The 22,445-nt window shown below is 45.2% G+C and overlaps 17 non-coding genes across 17 annotated transcripts; all 17 read left to right on the forward strand.

The window, feature by feature from the left end:
* Window positions 1-467: 467 nt before the first annotated feature.
* LOC141216251 (U2 spliceosomal RNA) lies at window positions 468-658 on the forward strand. Its single transcript, XR_012285291.1, has one exon. It is a non-coding gene; the product is annotated as a U2 spliceosomal RNA (small nuclear RNA).
* Window positions 659-1,773: 1,115 nt separating this feature from the next.
* Window positions 1,774-1,964, forward strand: LOC141216252 (U2 spliceosomal RNA). Its single transcript, XR_012285292.1, has one exon. It is a non-coding gene; the product is annotated as a U2 spliceosomal RNA (small nuclear RNA).
* A 1,121-nt stretch (window positions 1,965-3,085) lies between these two features.
* LOC141216253 (U2 spliceosomal RNA) lies at window positions 3,086-3,276 on the forward strand. The gene has a single exon (XR_012285293.1). It is a non-coding gene; the product is annotated as a U2 spliceosomal RNA (small nuclear RNA).
* Window positions 3,277-4,391: 1,115 nt separating this feature from the next.
* LOC141216255 (U2 spliceosomal RNA) lies at window positions 4,392-4,582 on the forward strand. Its single transcript, XR_012285295.1, has one exon. It is a non-coding gene; the product is annotated as a U2 spliceosomal RNA (small nuclear RNA).
* Window positions 4,583-5,703: 1,121 nt separating this feature from the next.
* On the forward strand, window positions 5,704-5,897 carry LOC141216636 (U2 spliceosomal RNA). Its single transcript, XR_012285661.1, has one exon. It is a non-coding gene; the product is annotated as a U2 spliceosomal RNA (small nuclear RNA).
* Window positions 5,898-7,017: 1,120 nt separating this feature from the next.
* On the forward strand, window positions 7,018-7,209 carry LOC141216492 (U2 spliceosomal RNA). Its single transcript, XR_012285523.1, has one exon. It is a non-coding gene; the product is annotated as a U2 spliceosomal RNA (small nuclear RNA).
* A 1,118-nt stretch (window positions 7,210-8,327) lies between these two features.
* On the forward strand, window positions 8,328-8,518 carry LOC141216256 (U2 spliceosomal RNA). Its single transcript, XR_012285296.1, has one exon. It is a non-coding gene; the product is annotated as a U2 spliceosomal RNA (small nuclear RNA).
* A 1,114-nt stretch (window positions 8,519-9,632) lies between these two features.
* On the forward strand, window positions 9,633-9,823 carry LOC141216257 (U2 spliceosomal RNA). Its single transcript, XR_012285297.1, has one exon. It is a non-coding gene; the product is annotated as a U2 spliceosomal RNA (small nuclear RNA).
* A 1,117-nt stretch (window positions 9,824-10,940) lies between these two features.
* LOC141216541 (U2 spliceosomal RNA) lies at window positions 10,941-11,132 on the forward strand. Its single transcript, XR_012285571.1, has one exon. It is a non-coding gene; the product is annotated as a U2 spliceosomal RNA (small nuclear RNA).
* Window positions 11,133-12,250: 1,118 nt separating this feature from the next.
* LOC141216258 (U2 spliceosomal RNA) lies at window positions 12,251-12,441 on the forward strand. Its single transcript, XR_012285298.1, has one exon. It is a non-coding gene; the product is annotated as a U2 spliceosomal RNA (small nuclear RNA).
* Window positions 12,442-13,562: 1,121 nt separating this feature from the next.
* On the forward strand, window positions 13,563-13,753 carry LOC141216259 (U2 spliceosomal RNA). The gene has a single exon (XR_012285299.1). It is a non-coding gene; the product is annotated as a U2 spliceosomal RNA (small nuclear RNA).
* Window positions 13,754-14,872: 1,119 nt separating this feature from the next.
* LOC141216260 (U2 spliceosomal RNA) lies at window positions 14,873-15,063 on the forward strand. The gene has a single exon (XR_012285300.1). It is a non-coding gene; the product is annotated as a U2 spliceosomal RNA (small nuclear RNA).
* A 1,118-nt stretch (window positions 15,064-16,181) lies between these two features.
* On the forward strand, window positions 16,182-16,372 carry LOC141216261 (U2 spliceosomal RNA). The gene has a single exon (XR_012285301.1). It is a non-coding gene; the product is annotated as a U2 spliceosomal RNA (small nuclear RNA).
* Window positions 16,373-17,487: 1,115 nt separating this feature from the next.
* On the forward strand, window positions 17,488-17,678 carry LOC141216262 (U2 spliceosomal RNA). Its single transcript, XR_012285302.1, has one exon. It is a non-coding gene; the product is annotated as a U2 spliceosomal RNA (small nuclear RNA).
* Window positions 17,679-18,798: 1,120 nt separating this feature from the next.
* LOC141216263 (U2 spliceosomal RNA) lies at window positions 18,799-18,989 on the forward strand. Its single transcript, XR_012285303.1, has one exon. It is a non-coding gene; the product is annotated as a U2 spliceosomal RNA (small nuclear RNA).
* Window positions 18,990-20,108: 1,119 nt separating this feature from the next.
* On the forward strand, window positions 20,109-20,299 carry LOC141216264 (U2 spliceosomal RNA). Its single transcript, XR_012285304.1, has one exon. It is a non-coding gene; the product is annotated as a U2 spliceosomal RNA (small nuclear RNA).
* A 1,121-nt stretch (window positions 20,300-21,420) lies between these two features.
* On the forward strand, window positions 21,421-21,611 carry LOC141216266 (U2 spliceosomal RNA). Its single transcript, XR_012285306.1, has one exon. It is a non-coding gene; the product is annotated as a U2 spliceosomal RNA (small nuclear RNA).
* Window positions 21,612-22,445: the final 834 nt, after the last annotated feature.

Here is a 22,445-nt window from a genome sequence, read left to right on the forward strand (position 1 = left end):
GGTATCCCGCCTGCAGTAGACGGAATGTGGCAATGGAACGCTGGCTGCGCGTGTCATAATAGGCTCTGAGCCTTTATATACCTGCGCACAGCAGCAGCCACCTTCAGTCTGCTGCTGGACAGCCAGCAGCAGCAGCAGCAGGAGAGGTAATTAATCAGCAACCCTCCTGCTAAGGGTAGACAGCTGCTCGTTCCACCCCCCCCCCCCGCCTTAATTGGTTCTCCTCCCTTCCAACGGTGTTGAGGCGGGTGGGAACAGCCGGGGGTTGAGGGTACTGTGCTAAAAGAGGTGGAGTTATGCAGATCTAAAACGCGTGGATTGCAGCAGCAGCAAGCCGAAAAGTGCAGGCATGTGAGGGATCTAGAGGTTGACAGCATGTCTTCTTAACGGGAGTCCAGGTGGCCATCTCCACAAATGGACTTTTCAGAATCCTTGGGTGGCACCGTAGTCGGAAACCAATTCTGGTTATCGCTTCTCGGCCTTTTGGCTAAGATCAAGTGTAGTATCTGTTCTTATCAGTTTAATATCTGATACGTCCCCTATCTGGGGACCATATATTAAATGGATTTTTAGAACAGGGAGATGGAAAAAGAGCTTGCTCTGTCCACTCCACGCATTGACCTGGTATTGCAGTATCTCCAGGACCGGTGCACCCCTTCTTTAATGCAGTTTCTAAAATCAGAAAGAATTGAATTCAATGCTTTTTGTTCATTTTGCTTGTTTGTCGGATTTTGGGATGGACTCTTTGGCTTTGCTTTTCTTCTCCTCATTGGATTTTTCATGTTAAAAGTTGCAGAAGCCAGATGACAAGCTCATTTTGGTTCAACTTCAGCAACTGTGCATTGCATTGCCATGTAATGTAATGTAATGCAATGCTATCTATCTAGCTCTCCCTCTATACTTCCTTTTGGATAAACAGACATATTAGGCAAGCATTTTGGAGCTTTCACCTAAATAACTACAGGTGGTGAGATAAGCTACACAATATAATTGACCTTTCAGTATATTGTTGCACACACACCATCTATTTAGCAAATGCCCTTGTTATCAACAGCAGCCTTTTAAACTCACCTGAGCTAACAGGTATGTGAGCTGGTTACTCTGCTGCGCTTAAAATTTCTTTTTTGGTTTGCTACAATGCCTTTTCTGAAACGTTGTCTCCCTCTGCTGGAACACTGACTTCTTTCATTTAATGCCTGCAGACTATAAAAGAGAAACCAACCCAAAAAGTTTGGTTGATTAGTCTGTGGCATTCTTTTCAACTGTTGCTTATGGCGGTCTCTGTGAGCTTCTCAGTGACATTCAGCCATCCAGGTATCCCGCCTGCAGTAGACGGAATGTGGCAATGGAACGCTGGCTGCGCGTGTCATAATAGGCTCTGAGCCTTTATATACCTGCGCACAGCAGCAGCCACCTTCAGTCTGCTGCTGGACAGCCAGCAGCAGCAGGAGAGGTAATTAATCAGCAACCCTCCTGCTAAGGGTAGACAGCTGCTCGTTCCACCCCCACCCCCGCCTTAATTGGTTCTCCTCCCTTCCAACGGTGTTGAGGCGGGTGGGAACAGCCGGGGGTTGAGGGTACTGTGCTAAAAGAGGTGGAGTTATGCAGATCTAAAACGCGTGGATTGCAGCAGCAGCAAGCCGAAAAGTGCAGGCATGTGAGGGATCTAGAGGTTGACAGCATGTCTTCTTAACGGGAGTCCAGGTGGCCATCTCCACAAATGGACTTTTCAGAATCCTTGGGTGGCACCGTAGTCGGAAACCAATTCTGGTTATCGCTTCTCGGCCTTTTGGCTAAGATCAAGTGTAGTATCTGTTCTTATCAGTTTAATATCTGATACGTCCCCTATCTGGGGACCATATATTAAATGGATTTTTAGAACAGGGAGATGGAAAAAGAGCTTGCTCTGTCCACTCCACGCATTGACCTGGTATTGCAGTATCTCCAGGACCGGTGCACCCCTTCTTTAATGCAGTTTCTAAAATCAGAAAGAATTGAATTCAATGCTTTTTGTTCATTTTGCTTGTTTGTCGGATTTTGGGATGGACTCTTTGACTTTGCTTTTCTTCTCCTCATTGGATTTTTCATGTTAAAAGTTGCAGAAGCCAGATGACAAGCTCATTTTGGTTCAACTTCAGCAACTGTGCATTGCATTGCCATGTAATGTAATGTAATGCAATGCTATCTATCTAGCTCTCCCTCTATACTTCCTTTTCGATAAACAGACATATTAGGCAAGCATTTTGGAGCTTTCACCTAAATAACTACAGGTGGTGAGATAAGCTGCACAATATAATTGACCTTTCAGTATATTGTTGCACACACACCATCTATTTAGCAAATGCCCTTGTTATCAACAGCAGCCTTTTAAACTCACCTGAGCTAACAGGTATGTGAGCTGGTTACTCTGCTGCGCTTAAAATTTCTTTTTTGGTTTGCTACAATGCCTTTTCTGAAACGTTGTCTCCCTCTGCTGGAACACTGACTTCTTTCATTTAATGCCTGCAGACTATAAAAGAGAAACCAACCCAAAAAGTTTGGTTGATTAGTCTGTGGCATTCTTTTAAACTGTTGCTTATGGCGGTCTCTGTGAGCTTCTCAGTGACATTCAGCCATCCAGGTATCCCGCCTGCAGTAGACGGAATGTGGCAATGGAACGCTGGCTGCGCGTGTCATAATAGGCTCTGAGCCTTTATATACCTGCGCACAGCAGCAGCCACCTTCAGTCTGCTGCTGGACAGCCAGCAGCAGCAGCAGCAGGAGAGGTAATTAATCAGCAACCCTCCTGCTAAGGGTAGACAGCTGCTCGTTCCACCCCCCCCCCCGCCTTAATTGGTTCTCCTCCCTTCCAACGGTGTTGAGGCGGGTGGGAACAGCCGGGGGTTGAGGGTACTGTGCTAAAAGAGGTGGAGTTATGCAGATCTAAAACGCGTGGATTGCAGCAGCAGCAAGCCGAAAAGTGCAGGCATGTGAGGGATCTAGAGGTTGACAGCATGTCTTCTTAACGGGAGTCCAGGTGGCCATCTCCACAAATGGACTTTTCAGAATCCTTGGGTGGCACCGTAGTCGGAAACCAATTCTGGTTATCGCTTCTCGGCCTTTTGGCTAAGATCAAGTGTAGTATCTGTTCTTATCAGTTTAATATCTGATACGTCCCCTATCTGGGGACCATATATTAAATGGATTTTTAGAACAGGGAGATGGAAAAAGAGCTTGCTCTGTCCACTCCACGCATTGACCTGGTATTGCAGTATCTCCAGGACCGGTGCACCCCTTCTTTAATGCAGTTTCTAAAATCAGAAAGAATTGAATTCAATGCTTTTTGTTCATTTTGCTTGTTTGTCGGATTTTGGGATGGACTCTTTGGCTTTGCTTTTCTTCTCCTCATTGGATTTTTCATGTTAAAAGTTGCAGAAGCCAGATGACAAGCTCATTTTGGTTCAACTTCAGCAACTGTGCATTGCATTGCCATGTAATGTAATGTAATGCAATGCTATCTATCTAGCTCTCCCTCTATACTTCCTTTTGGATAAACAGACATATTAGGCAAGCATTTTGGAGCTTTCACCTAAATAACTACAGGTGGTGAGATAAGCTACACAATATAATTGACCTTTCAGTATATTGTTGCACACACACCATCTATTTAGCAAATGCCCTTGTTATCAACAGCAGCCTTTTAAACTCACCTGAGCTAACAGGTATGTGAGCTGGTTACTCTGCTGCGCTTAAAATTTCTTTTTTGGTTTGCTACAATGCCTTTTCTGAAACGTTGTCTCCCTCTGCTGGAACACTGACTTCTTTCATTTAATGCCTGCAGACTATAAAAGAGAAACCAACCCAAAAAGTTTGGTTGATTAGTCTGTGGCATTCTTTTCAACTGTTGCTTATGGCGGTCTCTGTGAGCTTCTCAGTGACATTCAGCCATCCAGGTATCCCGCCTGCAGTAGACGGAATGTGGCAATGGAACGCTGGCTGCGCGTGTCATAATAGGCTCTGAGCCTTTATATACCTGCGCACAGCAGCAGCCACCTTCAGTCTGCTGCTGGACAGCCAGCAGCAGCAGGAGAGGTAATTAATCAGCAACCCTCCTGCTAAGGGTAGACAGCTGCTCGTTCCACCCCCACCCCCGCCTTAATTGGTTCTCCTCCCTTCCAACGGTGTTGAGGCGGGTGGGAACAGCCGGGGGTTGAGGGTACTGTGCTAAAAGAGGTGGAGTTATGCAGATCTAAAACGCGTGGATTGCAGCAGCAGCAAGCCGAAAAGTGCAGGCATGTGAGGGATCTAGAGGTTGACAGCATGTCTTCTTAACGGGAGTCCAGGTGGCCATCTCCACAAATGGACTTTTCAGAATCCTTGGGTGGCACCGTAGTCGGAAACCAATTCTGGTTATCGCTTCTCGGCCTTTTGGCTAAGATCAAGTGTAGTATCTGTTCTTATCAGTTTAATATCTGATACGTCCCCTATCTGGGGACCATATATTAAATGGATTTTTAGAACAGGGAGATGGAAAAAGAGCTTGCTCTGTCCACTCCACGCATTGACCTGGTATTGCAGTATCTCCAGGACCGGTGCACCCCTTCTTTAATGCAGTTTCTAAAATCAGAAAGAATTGAATTCAATGCTTTTTGTTCATTTTGCTTGTTTGTCGGATTTTGGGATGGACTCTTTGGCTTTGCTTTTCTTCTCCTCATTGGATTTTTCATGTTAAAAGTTGCAGAAGCCAGATGACAAGCTCATTTTGGTTCAACTTCAGCAACTGTGCATTGCATTGCCATGTAATGTAATGTAATGCAATGCTATCTATCTAGCTCTCCCTCTATACTTCCTTTTGGATAAACAGACATATTAGGCAAGCATTTTGGAGCTTTCACCTAAATAACTACAGGTGGTGAGATAAGCTGCACAATATAATTGACCTTTCAGTATATTGTTGCACACACACCATCTATTTAGCAAATGCCCTTGTTATCAACAGCAGCCTTTTAAACTCACCTGAGCTAACAGGTATGTGAGCTGGTTACTCTGCTGCGCTTAAAATTTCTTTTTTGGTTTGCTACAATGCCTTTTCTGAAACGTTGTCTCCCTCTGCTGGAACACTGACTTCTTTCATTTAATGCCTGCAGACTATAAAAGAGAAACCAACCCAAAAAGTTTGGTTGATTAGTCTGTGGCATTCTTTTAAACTGTTGCTTATGGCGGTCTCTGTGAGCTTCTCAGTGACATTCAGCCATCCAGGTATCCCGCCTGCAGTAGACGGAATGTGGCAATGGAACGCTGGCTGCGCGTGTCATAATAGGCTCTGAGCCTTTATATACCTGCGCACAGCAGCAGCCACCTTCAGTCTGCTGCTGGACAGCCAGCAGCAGCAGCAGCAGGAGAGGTAATTAATCAGCAACCCTCCCTGCTAAGGGTAGACAGCTGCTCGTTCCAACCCCCCCCGCCTTAATTGGTTCTCCTCCCTTCCAACGGTGTTGAGGCGGGTGGGAACAGCCGGGGGTTGAGGGTACTGTGCTAAAAGAGGTGGAGTTATGCAGATCTAAAACGCGTGGATTGCAGCAGCAGCAAGCCGAAAAGTGCAGGCATGTGAGGGATCTAGAGGTTGACAGCATGTCTTCTTAACGGGAGTCCAGGTGGCCATCTCCACAAATTGGACTTTTCAGAATCCTTGGGTGGCACCGTAGTCGGAAACCAATTCTGGTTATCGCTTCTCGGCCTTTTGGCTAAGATCAAGTGTAGTATCTGTTTCTTATCAGTTTAATATCTGATACGTCCCCTATCTGGGGACCATATAATTAAATGGATTTTTAGAACAGGGAGATGGAAAAAGAGCTTGCTCTGTCCCACTCCACGCATTGACCTGGTATTGCAGTATCTCCAGGACCGGTGCACCCTTCTTTAATGCAGTTTCTAAAATCAGAAAGAATTGAATTCAATGCTTTTTGTTCATTTTGCTTGTTTGTCGGATTTTGGGATGGACTCTTTGGCTTTGCTTTTCTTCTCCTCATTGGATTTTTCATGTTAAAAGTTGCAGAAGCCAGATGACAAGCTCATTTTGGTTCAACTTCAGCAACTGTGCATTGCATTGCCATGTAATGTAATGTAATGCAATGCTATCTATCTAGCTCTCCCTCTATACTTCCTTTTGGATAAACAGACATATTAGGCAAGCATTTTGGAGCTTTCACCTAAATAACTACAGGTGGTGAGATAAGCTGGACAATATAATTGACCTTTCAGTATATTGTTGCACACACACCATCTATTTAGCAAATGCCCTTGTTATCAACAGCAGCCTTTTAAACTCACCTGAGCTAACAGGTATGTGAGCTGGTTACTCTGCTGCGCTTAAAATTTCTTTTTTGGTTTGCTACAATGCCTTTTCTGAAACGTTGTCTCCCTCTGCTGGAACACTGACTTCTTTCATTTAATGCCTGCAGTCTATAAAAGAGAAACCAACCCAAAAAGTTTGGTTGATTAGTCTGTGGCATTCTTTTAAACTGTTGCTTATGGCGGTCTCTGTGAGCTTCTCAGTGACATTCAGCCATCCAGGTATCCCGCCTGCAGTAGACGGAATGTGGCAATGGAACGCTGGCTGCGCGTGTCATAATAGGCTCTGAGCCTTTATATACCTGCGCACAGCAGCAGCCACCTTCAGTCTGCTGCTGGACAGCCAGCAGCAGCAGCAGCAGGAGAGGTAATTAATCAGCAACCCTCCTGCTAAGGGTAGACAGCTGCTCGTTCCCACCCCCCCCCGCCTTAATTGGTTCTCCTCCCTTCCAACGGTGTTGAGGCGGGTGGGAACAGCCGGGGGTTGAGGGTACTGTGCTAAAAAGAGGTGGAGTTATGCAGATCTAAAACGCGTGGATTGCAGCAGCAGCAAGCCGAAAAGTGCAGGCATGTGAGGGATCTAGAGGTTGACAGCATGTCTTCTTAACGGGAGTCCAGGTGGCCATCTCCACAAATGGACTTTTCAGAATCCTTGGGTGGCACCGTAGTCGGAAACCAATTCTGGTTATCGCTTCTCGGCCTTTTGGCTAAGATCAAGTGTAGTATCTGTTCTTATCAGTTTAATATCTGATACGTCCCCTATCTGGGGACCATATATTAAATGGATTTTTAGAACAGGGAGATGGAAAAAGAGCTTGCTCTGTCCACTCCACGCATTGACCTGGTATTGCAGTATCCTCCAGGACCGGTGCACCCCTTCTTTAATGCAGTTTCTAAAAATCAGAAAGAATTGAATTCAATGCTTTTTGTTCATTTTGCTTGTTTGTCGGATTTGGGATGGACTCTTTGGCTTTGCTTTTCTTCTCCTCATTGGATTTTTCATTGTTAAAAGTGCAGAAGCCAGATGACAAGCTCATTTTGGTTCACTTCAGCAACTGTGCATTGCATTGCCATGTAATGTAATGTAATGCAATGCTATCTATCTAGCTCTCCCTCTATACTTCCTTTTGGATAAACAGACATATTAGGCAAGCATTTTGGAGCTTTCACCTAAATAACTACAGGTGGTGAGATAAGCTGCACAATATAATTGACCTTTCAGTATATTGTTGCACACACACCATCTATTTAGCAAATGCCCTTGTTATCAACAGCAGCCTTTTAAACTCACCTGAGCTAACAGGTATGTGAGCTGGTTACTCTGCTGCGCTTAAAATTTCTTTTTTGGTTTGCCTACAATGCCTTTTCTGAAACGTTGTCTCCCTCTGCTGGAACACTGACTTCTTTCATTTAATGCCTGCAGACTATAAAGAGAAACCAACCCAAAAAGTTTGGTTGATTAGTCTGTGGCATTCTTTTAAACTGTTGCTTATGGCGGTCTCTGTGAGCTTCTCAGTGACATTCAGCCATCCAGGTATCCCGCCTGCAGTAGACGGAATGTGGCAATGGAACGCTGGCTGCGCGTGTCATAATAGGCTCTGAGCCTTTATATACCTGCGCACAGCAGCAGCCACCTTCAGTCTGCTGCTGGACAGCCAGCAGCAGCAGCAGCAGGAGAGGTAATTAATCAGCAACCCTCCTGCTAAGGGTAGACAGCTGCTCGTTCCACCCCCCCCCGCCTTAATTGGTTCTCCTCCCTTCCAACGGTGTTGAGGCGGGTGGGAACAGCTGGGGGTTGAGGGTACTGTGCTAAAAGAGGTGGAGTTATGCAGATCTAAAACGCGTGGATTGCAGCAGCAGCAAGCCGAAAAGTGCAGGCATGTGAGGGATCTAGAGGTTGACAGCATGTCTTCTTAACGGGAGTCCAGGTGGCCATCTCCACAAATGGACTTTTCAGAATCCTTGGGTGGCACCGTAGTCGGAAACCAATTCTGGTTATCGCTTCTCGGCCTTTTGGCTAAGATCAAGTGTAGTATCTGTTCTTATCAGTTTAATATCTGATACGTCCCCTATCTGGGGACCATATATTAAATGGATTTTTAGAACAGGGAGATGGAAAAAGAGCTTGCTCTGTCCACTCCACGCATTGACCTGGTATTGCAGTATCTCCAGGACCGGTGCACCCCTTCTTTAATGCAGTTCTAAAATCAGAAAGAATTGAATTCAATGCTTTTTGTTCATTTTGCTTGTTTGTCGATTTTGGGATGGACTCTTTGGCTTTGCTTTTCTTCTCCTCATTGGATTTTCATGTTAAAAGTTGCAGAAGCCAGATGACAAGCTCATTTTGGTTCAACTTCAGCAACTGTGCATTGCATTGCCATGTAATGTAATTGTAATGCAATGCTATCTATCTAGCTCTCCCTCTATACTTCCTTTTGGATAAACAGACATATTAGGCAAGCATTTTGGAGCTTTCACCTAAATAACTACAGGTGGTGAGATAAGCTGCACAATATAATTGACCTTTCAGTATATTGTTGCACACACACCATCTATTTAGCAAATGCCCTTGTTATCAACAGCAGCCTTTTAAACTCACCTGAGCTAACAGGTATGTGAGCTGGTTACTCTGCTGCGCTTAAAATTTCTTTTTTGGTTTGCTACAATGCCTTTTCTGAAACGTTGTCTCCTCTGCTGGAACACTGACTTCTTTCATTTAATGCCTGCAGACTATAAAAGAGAAACCAACCCAAAAAGTTTGGTTGATTAGTCTGTGGCATTCTTTTAAACTGTTGCTTATGGCGGTCTCTGTGAGCTTCTCAGTGACATTCAGCCATCCAAGGTATCCCGCCTGCAGTAGACGGAATGTGGCAATGGAACGCTGGCTGCGCGTGTCATAATAGGCTCTGAGCCTTTATATACCTGCGCACAGCAGCAGCCACCTTCAGTCTGCTGCTGGACAGCCAGCAGCAGCAGCAGCAGGAGAGGTAATTAATCAGCAACCCTCCTGCTAAGGGTAGACAGCTGCTCGTTCCACCCCCCCCCGCCTTAATTGGTTCTCCTCCCTTCCAACGGTGTTGAGGCGGGTGGGAACAGCTGGGGGTTGAGGGTACTGTGCTAAAAGAGGTGGAGTTATGCAGATCTAAAACGCGTGGATTGCAGCAGCAGCAAGCCGAAAAGTGCAGGCATGTGAGGGATCTAGAGGTGACAGCATGTCTTCTTAACGGGAGTCAGGTGGCCATCTCACAAATGGACTTTTCAGAATCCTTGGGTGGCACCGTAGTCGGAAACCAATTCTGGTTATCGCTTCTCGGCCTTTTGGCTAAGATCAAGTGTAGTATCTGTTCTTATCAGTTTAATATCTGATACGTCCCCTATCTGGGGACCATATATTAAATGGATTTTTAGAACAGGGAGATGGAAAAAGAGCTTGCTCTGTCCACTCCACGCATTGACCTGGTATTGCAGTATCTCCAGGACCGGTGCACCCCTTCTTTAATGCAGTTTCTAAAATCAGAAAGAATTGAATTCAATGCTTTTTGTTCATTTTGCTTGTTTGTCGGATTTTGGGATGGACTCTTTGGCTTTGCTTTTCTTCTCCTCATTGGATTTTTCATGTTAAAAGTTGCAGAAGCCAGATGACAAGCTCATTTGGTTCAACTTCAGCAACTGTGCATTGCATTGCCATGTAATGTAATGTAATGCAATGCTATCTATCTAGCTCTCCCTCTATACTTCCTTTTGGATAAACAGACATATTAGGCAAGCATTTTGGAGCTTTCACCTAAATAACTACAGGTGGTGAGATAAGCTGCACAATATAATTGACCTTTCAGTATATTGTTGCACACACACCATCTATTTAGCAAATGCCCTTGTTATCAACAGCAGCCTTTTAAACTCACCTGAGCTAACAGGTATGTGAGCTGGTTACTCTGCTGCGCTTAAAATTTCTTTTTTGGTTTGCTACAATGCCTTTTCTGAAACGTTGTCTCCCTCTGCTGGAACACTGACTTCTTTCATTTAATGCCTGCAGACTATAAAAGAGAAACCAACCCAAAAAGTTTGGTTGATTAGTCTGTGGCATTCTTTAAACTGTTTGCTTATGCGGTCTCTGTGAGCTTCTCAGTGACATTCAGCCATCCAGGTATCCCGCCTGCAGTAGACGGAATGTGGCAATGGAACGCTGGCTGCGCGTGTCATAATAGGCTCTGAGCCTTTATATACCTGCGCACAGCAGCAGCCACCTTCAGTCTGCTGCTGGACAGCCAGCAGCAGCAGCAGGAGAGGTAATTAATCAGCAACCCTCCTGCTAAGGGTAGACAGCTGCTCGTTCCACCCCCCCCCCCCGCCCTTAATTGTTCTCCTCCCTTCCAACGGTGTTGAGGCGGGTGGGAACAGCCGGGGGTTGAGGGTACTGTGCTAAAAGAGGTGGAGTTATGCAGATCTAAAACGCGTGGATTGCAGCAGCAGCAAGCCGAAAAGTGCAGGCATGTGAGGGATCTAGAGGTGACAGCATGTCTTCTTAACGGGAGTCCAGGTGGCCATCTCCACAAATGGACTTTTCAGAATCCTTGGGTGGCACCGTAGTCGGAAACCAATTTCTGGTTATCGCTTCTCGGCCTTTTTGGCTAAGATCAAGTGTAGTATCTGTTCTTATCAGTTTAATATCTGATACGTCCCCTATCTGGGGACCATATATTAAATGGATTTTTAGAACAGGGAGATGGAAAAAGAGCTTGCTCTGTCCACTCCACGCATTGACCTGGTATTGCAGTATCTCCAGGACCGGTGCACCCCTTCTTTAATGCAGTTTCTAAAATCAGAAAGAATTGAATTCAATGCTTTTTGTTCATTTTGCTTGTTTGTCGGATTTTGGGATGGACTCTTTGGCTTTGCTTTTCTTCTCCTCATTGGATTTTTCATGTTAAAAGTTGCAGAAGCCAGATGACAAGCTCATTTTGGTTCAACTTCAGCAACTGTGCATTGCATTGCCATGTAATGTAATGTAATGCAATGCTATCTATCTAGCTCTCCCTCTATACTTCCTTTTGGATAAACAGACATATTAGGCAAGCATTTTGGAGCTTTCACCTAAATAACTACAGGTGGTGAGATAAGCTGCACAATATAATTGACCTTTCAGTATATTGTTGCACACACACCATCTATTTAGCAAATGCCCTTGTTATCAACAGCAGCCTTTTAAACTCACCTGAGCTAACAGGTATGTGAGCTGGTTACTCTGCTGCGCTTAAAATTTCTTTTTTGGTTTGCTACAATGCCTTTTCTGAAACGTTGTCTCCCTCTGCTGGAACACTGACTTCTTTCATTTAATGCCTGCAGACTATAAAAGAGAAACCAACCCGAAAAGTTTGGTTGATTAGTCTGTGGCATTCTTTTAAACTGTTGCTTATGGCGGTCTCTGTGAGCTTCTCAGTGACATTCAGCCATCCAGGTATCCCGCCTGCAGTAGACGGAATGTGGCAATGGAACGCTGGCTGCGCGTGTCATAATAGGCTCTGAGCCTTTATATACCTGCGCACAGCAGCAGCCACCTTCAGTCTGCTGCTGGACAGCCAGCAGCAGCAGCAGGAGAGGTAATTAATCAGCAACCCTCCTGCTAAGGGTAGACAGCTGCTCGTTCCACCCCCCCCCCCGCCTTAATTGGTTCTCCTCCCTTCCAACGGTGTTGAGGCGGGTGGGAACAGCCGGGGGTTGAGGGTACTGTGCTAAAAGAGGTGGAGTTATGCAGATCTAAAACGCGTGGATTGCAGCAGCAGCAAGCCGAAAAGTGCAGGCATGTGAGGGATCTAGAGGTTGACAGCATGTCTTCTTAACGGGAGTCCAGGTGGCCATCTCCACAAATGGACTTTTCAGAATCCTTGGGTGGCACCGTAGTCGGAAACCAATTCTGGTTATCGCTTCTCGGCCTTTTGGCTAAGATCAAGTGTAGTATCTGTTCTTATCAGTTTAATATCTGATACGTCCCCTATCTGGGGACCATATATTAAATGGATTTTTAGAACAGGGAGATGGAAAAAGAGCTTGCTCTGTCCACTCCACGCATTGACCTGGTATTGCAGTATCTCCAGGACCGGTGCACCCCTTCTTTAATGCAGTTTCTAAAATCAGAAAGAATTGAATTCAATGCTTTTTGTTCATTTTGCTTGTTTGTCGGATTTTGGGATGGACTCTTTGGCTTTGCTTTTCTTCTCCTCATTGGATTTTTCATGTTAAAAGTTGCAGAAGCCAGATGACAAGCTCATTTTGGTTCAACTTCAGCAACTGTGCATTGCATTGCCATGTAATGTAATGTAATGCAATGCTATCTATCTAGCTCTCCCTCTATACTTCCTTTTGGATAAACAGACATATTAGGCAAGCATTTTGGAGCTTTCACCTAAATAACTACAGGTGGTGAGATAAGCTGCACAATATAATTGACCTTTCAGTATATTGTTGCACACACACCATCTATTTAGCAAATGCCCTTGTTATCAACAGCAGCCTTTTAAACTCACCTGAGCTAACAGGTATGTGAGCTGGTTACTCTGCTGCGCTTAAAATTTCTTTTTTGGTTTGCTACAATGCCTTTTCTGAAACGTTGTCTCCCTCTGCTGGAACACTGACTTCTTTCATTTAATGCCTGCAGACTATAAAAGAAAAACCAACCCAAAAAGTTTGGTTGATTAGTCTGTGGCATTCTTTTAAACTGTTGCTTATGGCGGTCTCTGTGAGCTTCTCAGTGACATTCAGCCATCCAGGTATCCCGCCTGCAGTAGACGGAATGTGGCAATGGAACGCTGGCTGCGCGTGTCATAATAGGCTCTGAGCCTTTATATACCTGCGCACAGCAGCAGCCACCTTCAGTCTGCTGCTGGACAGCCAGCAGCAGCAGCAGCAGGAGAGGTAATTAATCAGCAACCCTCCTGCTAAGGGTAGACAGCTGCTCGTTCCACCCCCCCCCCCGCCTTAATTGGTTCTCCTCCCTTCCAACGGTGTTGAGGCGGGTGGGAACAGCCGGGGGTTGAGGGTACTGTGCTAAAAGAGGTGGAGTTATGCAGATCTAAAACGCGCGGATTGCAGCAGCAGCAAGCCGAAAAGTGCAGGCATGTGAGGGATCTAGAGGTTGACAGCATGTCTTCTTAACGGGAGTCCAGGTGGCCATCTCCACAAATGGACTTTTCAGAATCCTTGGGTGGCACCGTAGTCGGAAACCAATTCTGGTTATCGCTTCTCGGCCTTTTGGCTAAGATCAAGTGTAGTATCTGTTCTTATCAGTTTAATATCTGATACGTCCCCTATCTGGGGACCATATATTAAATGGATTTTTAGAACAGGGAGATGGAAAAAGAGCTTGCTCTGTCCACTCCACGCATTGACCTGGTATTGCAGTATCTCCAGGACCGGTGCACCCCTTCTTTAATGCAGTTTCTAAAATCAGAAAGAATTGAATTCAATGCTTTTTGTTCATTTTGCTTGTTTGTCGGATTTTGGGATGGACTCTTTGGCTTTGCTTTTCTTCTCCTCATTGGATTTTTCATGTTAAAAGTTGCAGAAGCCAGATGACAAGCTCATTTTGGTTCAACTTCAGCAACTGTGCATTGCATTGCCATGTAATGTAATGTAATGCAATGCTATCTATCTAGCTCTCCCTCTATACTTCCTTTTGGATAAACAGACATATTAGGCAAGCATTTTGGAGCTTTCACCTAAATAACTACAGGTGGTGAGATAAGCTGCACAATATAATTGACCTTTCAGTATATTGTTGCACACACACCATCTATTTAGCAAATGCCCTTGTTATCAACAGCAGCCTTTTAAACTCACCTGAGCTAACAGGTATGTGAGCTGGTTACTCTGCTGCGCTTAAAATTTCTTTTTTGGTTTGCTACAATGCCTTTTCTGAAACGTTGTCTCCCTCTGCTGGAACACTGACTTCTTTCATTTAATGCCTGCAGACTATAAAAGAGAAACCAACCCAAAAAGTTTGGTTGATTAGTCTGTGGCATTCTTTTAAACTGTTGCTTATGGCGGTCTCTGTGAGCTTCTCAGTGACATTCAGCCATCCAGGTATCCTGCCTGCAGTAGACGGAATGTGGCAATGGAACGCTGGCTGCGCGTGTCATAATAGGCTCTGAGCCTTTATATACCTGCGCACAGCAGCAGCCACCTTCAGTCTGCTGCTGGACAGCCAGCAGCAGCAGCAGCAGGACAGGTAATTAATCAGCAACCCTCCTGCTAAGGGTAGACAGCTGCTCGTTCCAACCCCCCCCGCCTTAATTGGTTCTCCTCCCTTCCAACGGTGTTGAGGCGGGTGGGAACAGCCGGGGGTTGAGGGTACTGTGCTAAAAGAGGTGGAGTTATGCAGATCTAAAACGCGTGGATTGCAGCAGCAGCAAGCCGAAAAGTGCAGGCATGTGAGGGATCTAGAGGTTGACAGCATGTCTTCTTAACGGGAGTCCAGGTGGCCATCTCCACAAATGGACTTTTCAGAATCCTTGGGTGGCACCGTAGTCGGAAACCAATTCTGGTTATCGCTTCTCGGCCTTTTGGCTAAGATCAAGTGTAGTATCTGTTCTTATCAGTTTAATATCTGATACGTCCCCTATCTGGGGACCATATATTAAATGGATTTTTAGAACAGGGAGATGGAAAAAGAGCTTGCTCTGTCCACTCCACGCATTGACCTGGTATTGCAGTATCTCCAGGACCGGTGCACCCCTTCTTTAATGCAGTTTCTAAAATCAGAAAGAATTGAATTCAATGCTTTTTGTTCATTTTGCTTGTTTGTCGGATTTTGGGATGGACTCTTTGGCTTTGCTTTTCTTCTCCTCATTGGATTTTTCATGTTAAAAGTTGCAGAAGCCAGATGACAAGCTCATTTTGGTTCAACTTCAGCAACTGTGCATTGCATTGCCATGTAATGTAATGTAATGCAATGCTATCTATCTAGCTCTCCCTCTATACTTCCTTTTGGATAAACAGACATATTAGGCAAGCATTTTGGAGCTTTCACCTAAATAACTACAGGTGGTGAGATAAGCTGCACAATATAATTGACCTTTCAGTATATTGTTGCACACACACCATCTATTTAGCAAATGCCCTTGTTATCAACAGCAGCCTTTTAAACTCACCTGAGCTAACAGGTATGTGAGCTGGTTACTCTGCTGCGCTTAAAATTTCTTTTTTGGTTTGCTACAATGCCTTTTCTGAAACGTTGTCTCCCTCTGCTGGAACACTGACTTCTTTCATTTAATGCCTGCAGACTATAAAAGAGAAACCAACCCAAAAAGTTTGGTTGATTAGTCTGTGGCATTCTTTTAAACTGTTGCTTATGGCGGTCTCTGTGAGCTTCTCAGTGACATTCAGCCATCCAGGTATCCCGCCTGCAGTAGACGGAATGTGGCAATGGAACGCTGGCTGCGCGTGTCATAATAGGCTCTGAGCCTTTATATACCTGCGCACAGCAGCAGCCACCTTCAGTCTGCTGCTGGACAGCCAGCAGCAGCAGCAGCAGGAGAGGTAATTAATCAGCAACCCTCCTGCTAAGGGTAGACAGCTGCTCGTTCCACCCCCCCCGCCTTAATTGGTTCTCCTCCCTTCCAACGGTGTTGAGGCGGGTGGGAACAGCTGGGGGTTGAGGGTACTGTGCTAAAAGAGGTGGAGTTATGCAGATCTAAAACGCGTGGATTGCAGCAGCAGCAAGCCGAAAAGTGCAGGCATGTGAGGGATCTAGAGGTTGACAGCATGTCTTCTTAACGGGAGTCCAGGTGGCCATCTCCACAAATGGACTTTTCAGAATCCTTGGGTGGCACCGTAGTCGGAAACCAATTCTGGTTATCGCTTCTCGGCCTTTTGGCTAAGATCAAGTGTAGTATCTGTTCTTATCAGTTTAATATCTGATACGTCCCCTATCTGGGGACCATATATTAAATGGATTTTTAGAACAGGGAGATGGAAAAAGAGCTTGCTCTGTCCACTCCACGCATTGACCTGGTATTGCAGTATCTCCAGGACCGGTGCACCCCTTCTTTAATGCAGTTTCTAAAATCAGAAAGAATTGAATTCAATGCTTTTTGTTCATTTTGCTTGTTTGTCGGATTTTGGGATGGACTCTTTGGCTTTGCTTTTCTTCTCCTCATTGGATTTTTCATGTTAAAAGTTGCAGAAGCCAGATGACAAGCTCATTTTGGTTCAACTTCAGCAACTGTGCATTGCATTGCCATGTAATGTAATGTAATGCAATGCTATCTATCTAGCTCTCCCTCTATACTTCCTTTTGGATAAACAGACATATTAGGCAAGCATTTTGGAGCTTTCACCTAAATAACTACAGGTGGTGAGATAAGCTGCACAATATAATTGACCTTTCAGTATATTGTTGCACACACACCATCTATTTAGCAAATGCCCTTGTTATCAACAGCAGCCTTTTAAACTCACCTGAGCTAACAGGTATGTGAGCTGGTTACTCTGCTGCGCTTAAAATTTCTTTTTTGGTTTGCTACAATGCCTTTTCTGAAACGTTGTCTCCCTCTGCTGGAACACTGACTTCTTTCATTTAATGCCTGCAGTCTATAAAAGAGAAACCAACCCAAAAAGTTTGGTTGATTAGTCTGTGGCATTCTTTTAAACTGTTGCTTATGGCGGTCTCTGTGAGCTTCTCAGTGACATTCAGCCATCCAGGTATCCCGCCTGCAGTAGACGGAATGTGGCAATGGAACGCTGGCTGCGCGTGTCATAATAGGCTCTGAGCCTTTATATACCTGCGCACAGCAGCAGCCACCTTCAGTCTGCTGCTGGACAGCCAGCAGCAGCAGGAGAGGTAATTAATCAGCAACCCTCCTGCTAAGGGTAGACAGCTGCTCGTTCCACCCCCCCCCCCGCCTTAATTGGTTCTCCTCCCTTCCAACGGTGTTGAGGCGGGTGGGAACAGCCGGGGGTTGAGGGTACTGTGCTAAAAGAGGTGGAGTTATGCAGATCTAAAACGCGTGGATTGCAGCAGCAGCAAGCCGAAAAGTGCAGGCATGTGAGGGATCTAGAGGTTGACAGCATGTCTTCTTAACGGGAGTCCAGGTGGCCATCTCCACAAATGGACTTTTCAGAATCCTTGGGTGGCACCGTAGTCGGAAACCAATTCTGGTTATCGCTTCTCGGCCTTTTGGCTAAGATCAAGTGTAGTATCTGTTCTTATCAGTTTAATATCTGATACGTCCCCTATCTGGGGACCATATATTAAATGGATTTTTAGAACAGGGAGATGGAAAAAGAGCTTGCTCTGTCCACTCCACGCATTGACCTGGTATTGCAGTATCTCCAGGACCGGTGCACCCCTTCTTTAATGCAGTTTCTAAAATCAGAAAGAATTGAATTCAATGCTTTTTGTTCATTTTGCTTGTTTGTCGGATTTTGGGATGGACTCTTTGGCTTTGCTTTTCTTCTCCTCATTGGATTTTTCATGTTAAAAGTTGCAGAAGCCAGATGACAAGCTCATTTTGGTTCAACTTCAGCAACTGTGCATTGCATTGCCATGTAATGTAATGTAATGCAATGCTATCTATCTAGCTCTCCCTCTATACTTCCTTTTGGATAAACAGACATATTAGGCAAGCATTTTGGAGCTTTCACCTAAATAACTACAGGTGGTGAGATAAGCTGCACAATATAATTGACCTTTCAGTATATTGTTGCACACACACCATCTATTTAGCAAATGCCCTTGTTATCAACAGCAGCCTTTTAAACTCACCTGAGCTAACAGGTATGTGAGCTGGTTACTCTGCTGCGCTTAAAATTTCTTTTTTGGTTTGCTACAATGCCTTTTCTGAAACGTTGTCTCCCTCTGCTGGAACACTGACTTCTTTCATTTAATGCCTGCAGACTATAAAAGAGAAACCAACCCAAAAAGTTTGGTTGATTAGTCTGTGGCATTCTTTTAAACTGTTGCTTATTGCGGTCTCTGTGAGCTTCTCAGTGACATTCAGCCATCCAGGTATCCCGCCTGCAGTAGACGGAATGTGGCAATGGAACGCTGGCTGCGCGTGTCATAATAGGCTCTGAGCCTTTATATACCTGCGCACAGCAGCAGCCACCTTCAGTCTGCTGCTGGACAGCCAGCAGCAGCAGCAGCAGGAGAGGTAATTAATCAGCAACCCTCCTGCTAAGGGTAGACAGCTGCTCGTTCCACCCCCCCCCCGCCTTAATTGGTTCTCCTCCCTTCCAACGGTGTTGAGGCGGGTGGGAACAGCCGGGGGTTGAGGGTACTGTGCTAAAAGAGGTGGAGTTATGCAGATCTAAAACGCGTGGATTGCAGCAGCAGCAAGCCGAAAAGTGCAGGCATGTGAGGGATCTAGAGGTTGACAGCATGTCTTCTTAACGGGAGTCCAGGTGGCCATCTCCACAAATGGACTTTTCAGAATCCTTGGGTGGCACCGTAGTCGGAAACCAATTCTGGTTATCGCTTCTCGGCCTTTTGGCTAAGATCAAGTGTAGTATCTGTTCTTATCAGTTTAATATCTGATACGTCCCCTATCTGGGGACCATATATTAAATGGATTTTTAGAACAGGGAGATGGAAAAAGAGCTTGCTCTGTCCACTCCACGCATTGACCTGGTATTGCAGTATCTCCAGGACCGGTGCACCCCTTCTTTAATGCAGTTTCTAAAATCAGAAAGAATTGAATTCAATGCTTTTTGTTCATTTTGCTTGTTTGTCGGATTTTGGGATGGACTCTTTGGCTTTGCTTTTCTTCTCCTCATTGGATTTTTCATGTTAAAAGTTGCAGAAGCCAGATGACAAGCTCATTTTGGTTCAACTTCAGCAACTGTGCATTGCATTGCCATGTAATGTAATGTAATGCAATGCTATCTATCTAGCTCTCCCTCTATACTTCCTTTTGGATAAACAGACATATTAGGCAAGCATTTTGGAGCTTTCACCTAAATAACTACAGGTGGTGAGATAAGCTGCACAATATAATTGACCTTTCAGTATATTGTTGCACACACACCATCTATTTAGCAAATGCCCTTGTTATCAACAGCAGCCTTTTAAACTCACCTGAGCTAACAGGTATGTGAGCTGGTTACTCTGCTGCGCTTAAAATTTCTTTTTTGGTTTGCTACAATGCCTTTTCTGAAACGTTGTCTCCCTCTGCTGGAACACTGACTTCTTTCATTTAATGCCTGCAGACTATAAAAGAGAAACCAACCCAAAAAGTTTGGTTGATTAGTCTGTGGCATTCTTTTAAACTGTTGCTTATGGCGGTCTCTGTGAGCTTCTCAGTGACATTCAGCCATCCAGGTATCCCGCCTGCAGTAGACGGAATGTGGCAATGGAACGCTGGCTGCGCGTGTCATAATAGGCTCTGAGCCTTTATATACCTGCGCACAGCAGCAGCCACCTTCAGTCTGCTGCTGGACAGCCAGCAGCAGCAGCAGCAGGAGAGGTAATTAATCAGCAACCCTCCTGCTAAGGGTAGACAGCTGCTCGTTCCACCCCCCCCCGCCTTAATTGGTTCTCCTCCCTTCCAACGGTGTTGAGGCGGGTGGGAACAGCTGGGGGTTGAGGGTACTGTGCTAAAAGAGGTGGAGTTATGCAGATCTAAAACGCGTGGATTGCAGCAGCAGCAAGCCGAAAAGTGCAGGCATGTGAGGGATCTAGAGGTTGACAGCATGTCTTCTTAACGGGAGTCCAGGTGGCCATCTCCACAAATGGACTTTTCAGAATCCTTGGGTGGCACCGTAGTCGGAAACCAATTCTGGTTATCGCTTCTCGGCCTTTTGGCTAAGATCAAGTGTAGTATCTGTTCTTATCAGTTTAATATCTGATACGTCCCCTATCTGGGGACCATATATTAAATGGATTTTTAGAACAGGGAGATGGAAAAAGAGCTTGCTCTGTCCACTCCACGCATTGACCTGGTATTGCAGTATCTCCAGGACCGGTGCACCCCTTCTTTAATGCAGTTTCTAAAATCAGAAAGAATTGAATTCAATGCTTTTTGTTCATTTTGCTTGTTTGTCGGATTTTGGGATGGACTCTTTGGCTTTGCTTTTCTTCTCCTCATTGGATTTTTCATGTTAAAAGTTGCAGAAGCCAGATGACAAGCTCATTTTGGTTCAACTTCAGCAACTGTGCATTGCATTGCCATGTAATGTAATGTAATGCAATGCTATCTATCTAGCTCTCCCTCTATACTTCCTTTTGGATAAACAGACATATTAGGCAAGCATTTTGGAGCTTTCACCTAAATAACTACAGGTGGTGAGATAAGCTGCACAATATAATTGACCTTTCAGTATATTGTTGCACACACACCATCTATTTAGCAAATGCCCTTGTTATCAACAGCAGCCTTTTAAACTCACCTGAGCTAACAGGTATGTGAGCTGGTTACTCTGCTGCGCTTAAAATTTCTTTTTTGGTTTGCTACAATGCCTTTTCTGAAACGTTGTCTCCCTCTGCTGGAACACTGACTTCTTTCATTTAATGCCTGCAGTCTATAAAAGAGAAACCAACCCAAAAAGTTTGGTTGATTAGTCTGTGGCATTCTTTTAAACTGTTGCTTATGGCGGTCTCTGTGAGCTTCTCAGTGACATTCAGCCATCCAGGTATCCCGCCTGCAGTAGACGGAATGTGGCAATGGAACGCTGGCTGCGCGTGTCATAATAGGCTCTGAGCCTTTATATACCTGCGCACAGCAGCAGCCACCTTCAGTCTGCTGCTGGACAGCCAGCAGCAGCAGCAGCAGGAGAGGTAATTAATCAGCAACCCTCCTGCTAAGGGTAGACAGCTGCTCGTTCCACCCCCCCCCCCGCCTTAATTGGTTCTCCTCCCTTCCAACGGTGTTGAGGCGGGTGGGAACAGCCGGGGGTTGAGGGTACTGTGCTAAAAGAGGTGGAGTTATGCAGATCTAAAACGCGTGGATTGCAGCAGCAGCAAGCCGAAAAGTGCAGGCATGTGAGGGATCTAGAGGTTGACAGCATGTCTTCTTAACGGGAGTCCAGGTGGCCATCTCCACAAATGGACTTTTCAGAATCCTTGGGTGGCACCGTAGTCGGAAACCAATTCTGGTTATCGCTTCTCGGCCTTTTGGCTAAGATCAAGTGTAGTATCTGTTCTTATCAGTTTAATATCTGATACGTCCCCTATCTGGGGACCATATATTAAATGGATTTTTAGAACAGGGAGATGGAAAAAGAGCTTGCTCTGTCCACTCCACGCATTGACCTGGTATTGCAGTATCTCCAGGACCGGTGCACCCCTTCTTTAATGCAGTTTCTAAAATCAGAAAGAATTGAATTCAATGCTTTTTGTTCATTTTGCTTGTTTGTCGGATTTTGGGATGGACTCTTTGGCTTTGCTTTTCTTCTCCTCATTGGATTTTTCATGTTAAAAGTTGCAGAAGCCAGATGACAAGCTCATTTTGGTTCAACTTCAGCAACTGTGCATTGCATTGCCATGTAATGTAATGTAATGCAATGCTATCTATCTAGCTCTCCCTCTATACTTCCTTTTGGATAAACAGACATATTAGGCAAGCATTTTGGAGCTTTCACCTAAATAACTACAGGTGGTGAGATAAGCTGCACAATATAATTGACCTTTCAGTATATTGTTGCACACACACCATCTATTTAGCAAATGCCCTTGTTATCAACAGCAGCCTTTTAAACTCACCTGAGCTAACAGGTATGTGAGCTGGTTACTCTGCTGCGCTTAAAATTTCTTTTTTGGTTTGCTACAATGCCTTTTCTGAAACGTTGTCTCCCTCTGCTGGAACACTGACTTCTTTCATTTAATGCCTGCAGACTATAAAAGAGAAACCAACCCAAAAAGTTTGGTTGATTAGTCTGTGGCATTCTTTTAAACTGTTGCTTATTGCGGTCTCTGTGAGCTTCTCAGTGACATTCAGCCATCCAGGTATCCCGCCTGCAGTAGACGGAATGTGGCAATGGAACGCTGGCTGCGCGTGTCATAATAGGCTCTGAGCCTTTATATACCTGCGCACAGCAGCAGCCACCTTCAGTCTGCTGCTGGACAGCCAGCAGCAGCAGCAGCAGGAGAGGTAATTAATCAGCAACCCTCCTGCTAAGGGTAG

Source organism: Phyllobates terribilis, unplaced genomic scaffold (assembly GCF_046119375.1).
Source record: "Phyllobates terribilis strain yellow unplaced genomic scaffold, ASM4611937v1 Scaffold_236__1_contigs__length_3049075, whole genome shotgun sequence".
NCBI lineage: Eukaryota > Metazoa > Chordata > Amphibia > Anura > Dendrobatidae > Phyllobates > Phyllobates terribilis.